Source organism: Dermacentor variabilis, chromosome 7 (assembly GCF_050947875.1).
Source record: "Dermacentor variabilis isolate Ectoservices chromosome 7, ASM5094787v1, whole genome shotgun sequence".
NCBI lineage: Eukaryota > Metazoa > Arthropoda > Arachnida > Ixodida > Ixodidae > Dermacentor > Dermacentor variabilis.
Window position 1 is genome coordinate 145,691,789 of NC_134574.1, and position 3,356 is coordinate 145,695,144.

General features: G+C 45.4%; 1 long non-coding RNA gene across 1 annotated transcript; it reads left to right on the forward strand.

The window, feature by feature from the left end:
• The first annotated feature begins 657 nt into the window (after positions 1–657).
• Positions 658–1,554, forward strand: LOC142587190 (uncharacterized). The gene is made up of 2 exons (XR_012829388.1): positions 658–746; positions 1,311–1,554. It is a non-coding gene; the product is annotated as an uncharacterized LOC142587190 (long non-coding RNA).
• Positions 1,555–3,356: the final 1,802 nt, after the last annotated feature.

Genomic DNA, 3,356 nt, shown 5'->3' on the forward strand with positions numbered 1-3,356 from the left:
TGCTGCACCTCTGAAGACGCTGTAGTCGAATTCCTGCGCGGTAATACGATATAACGAGTGGTTTTACATTTGGGAAACCATCCATCGGATTCTCCCGATGTCGTCACCTTTCAGAAACTTGCCACTTTTGGGCGTTTGCGAAGCTGGTTTTCACACTCAATTCTTGGGTTGCCATAGATTACAGTATGTTCTGATTATTCATGAGCTCACGGTGATCTTTCTTCTGCCTTCTCTCTATTCCAAGCCGGGTAACATGCTAGGGGGTTAGAGATGGCGCCGACGTCAATGTCTGGGAAAACAGAGGCTACTCATACTTACAGGACTGCTTGGACCTATTTTGAAACTTGGAGAAGCCCTGCCGCAAGGTTTGGATCGTGAATAAATAAGAACGTAGATAAACAATTACACGATGTTATGGGCAGAGCTAGGGGCATCCGTACATTGTCTTGACGGAATGACAGACAATTTTCTGACGTCGTTTAGAAGTAAGGCTATGTACAAAGTCCTGTAGTGTGCGAAAATACATCACTGCGTGCGGTTACATTGGCTGGGTAACGTGGAATGGCACGCGCACTTGGCGTGGCTGATCGTGTGCTTGTTCTAACAGCTTCGTCTTGCTTTGCAGCATCTGAGCAACGCAACATTCGCGTATGCTCTCCCCCTGGGGTGCAGATGGACACGCAATTATCAGGACCTACTTTCCTCGACGCCCTCATCCGAGCGAAGACAGCAACACCTCTCTGAAGGTAACTCGTTTCTTCCTCTCCTGCTTCCATAATCTGATCCTCCACCTACAAGGGCTGCTAGCGCTACAAAAATGTTAACCAATTCGTACGTGAAAAACAAATCGCTCCCAGTTTATCGTAGTATTCATTTCTTATCCGGTTTGTAATACTTGTATTTGTTATTACGATCTAGTGTGCTGTATTCCGTGCAATATAGATCTGTCAGTTAAGCATATGTGCCTATGATGGGTTTATGAAACTTTGGGCGGGTTGGTTGTCGTACATTTGCAATGGGAAGCGGGGTGGACTTCGCCTGGGCTATATACAAGGCGAATCAAGTATAGTACTAGTCCTCCATTGATGGCGAGCACATTGGATAAAAAAATTGTGCGTTACTGTGGGTTGACACGTGATTACCGGGACAATGACAGATACAATATATCAGATTTCACTGATTGCAGTATCAGAGACAATCGCGACGTGACACTCGTGGGGCTACAGAAAAGGGTTACGGAGCTGCTCGTTCTAGGTCGGGACAACCGGTCTCTCCACCTCTCACGCCTCGTTTGTACACTCTTTCTGCAGCACCGAGATTGCCGAATGGGGGACCCTTGGCTTGCTGACTCCACGCTGCCTGACGCTGCCTTCGATGGTCTACACTGGTCTTTGTCCCTGTGCTTTTGGCCTACGCTTTCAACTACCTACACTGGATGAAAACTTTTTTTTTTCGAAGCCTTGTGACACCATAACTGTCGACATCTGGTTTCTCCAGGGGGACGAAGATTGCAAGCGATTTAGATTTCAAGAATAAAGACACGACTGTTTTCACGATTTCTGCGCACTGTTTGCTTTATACAGACACCACGTTGTTTCCCCAAAATACACTCGTTTCCTTGATTTCCCGTAACAATCCCGGTCGCAGTACATGTCACGCTCAGGGCGGAGGAAACGAGAGCTTAGTTTGACGTCGTCGAATGAAAGGTTGGTTTCAAATATCTGGCGAGTCGCTTCATGTAATCAACGATTCCATGGTAGACAGGAACGAAGAACAGCTACGACGACAATGGCTGCACGGGTATTTAAACAGCGTCCTCGTTGCGCCGTCACTTTTTTGATGTAGCGGTTAGTAATGCGTGCAGAAGCTAGCCCGTCATTTTGTTCTTTAATAATAACCTGATGAAGAGTATGAAATATCGCCGGGTTGATTGACAAGGAACATATCTGAAGGCTTCGCACCCGTCCCAATCCAGATAGCTCAGTGATAAAACATCGATTTCAGGGACACGTCGGATAAGACAGGATTTTAGACCTTCTTTTTTTATTGAAGTGAATATTAGGAGAGGTTGGCGCCTTTATAGTGGCATCGCCTACTGCTTGTCACGTGGCAAAGGACACAAATTTGCGTAAAGATGGAGAATAGCGATACGAAATATGGCACTCAGTAGAACACTGGATGAATATAAAATATACACTCCAGCAGTGCATCAGTCGCAAAGTTCTGTGCATTAGTTCAGTCCACGTACGCATATATAAAGTCAGATATTTTGTACAGCCAAAACACACAACTCATGTAATGCACTGCAAGTGCAGAACAGAATTATACATATTCCGTAAAAGTTGCGATCACCACATAAACCAATTATGAACCACAGACAACGGTTGTGTTACTCATTTAGCGTATTCGGATCATCTGATACCTAATCTTTTCCCAATATGCCGATGTCCTCTCAAAACTTTTTCAGAGGAAGAAACGCTCTTTTTTGAAGGCCCGCAGTTGGCCATGGGCCAAGTATCTTGACCTTTTACGATGTCTTCAAGACGCCCCAAGCCATAAAGATGATATCTTATCCTTAATATCGCATACAAATTACTCCAAAGGCTACTATCTGTATCCTCGCCTTCATGAAAGCCTATTAAGTTCATATTTTTGGAGGCAGAACACTGCCGTAATGCCGCCCGCCATATTGTGGCTTGAGTCGAGCGGTAAAAGCAGCTTGGAATGCAATGACGATTATCAGCAGAACTACACGTTCTGGGGCTAGTTGCTTCGTAGCTTTCAAAAGATGAAGCGCCAAGAGAGGCAGCATGCCAGTGAAGAAACAACAATGACAGGACAAGGCGCTATTTTCAACGTCTCCTCATGGCTACATATTAAGCCGCTTTTGACCGCAACAAACAGTTGCGCCTTGGCCTGACAATGTTGTTTCGTCATTGGTAGGCTGTCCCTCTTGGCGCTTCATTTTTTCAATATGATTGTCCGCCTTCTGGGTACCTTCTGTGCAGTGCATGGTGAACTTGTTGCTGGTTATTGTTAGTGGATTCCTGGTTTTGGAAGCAGACCCCGGAGATGCAATTATTCGTGATTATAGCGTACCGCAAATGAAAAGTGGCAGGAACAGTCACATTCGTGTCCTAACAGTGTCAACTCAGTCAGTCACCTACAAAACTCTAGAATAAATAACACTGGTGCTACAGCTATCACGAAATAACAGAGGTTGAGCTCGGCGCTCGTGAATCTCCGGCAGGCCAAAAGTTGTTGCGCAATTTACAGAAAACTCCGTGTAAGCACACCGCTTGTTGGAGATGTACGCGTGTCACAACCAAAAATATGCACAAAAGAAAAGCGAAGCA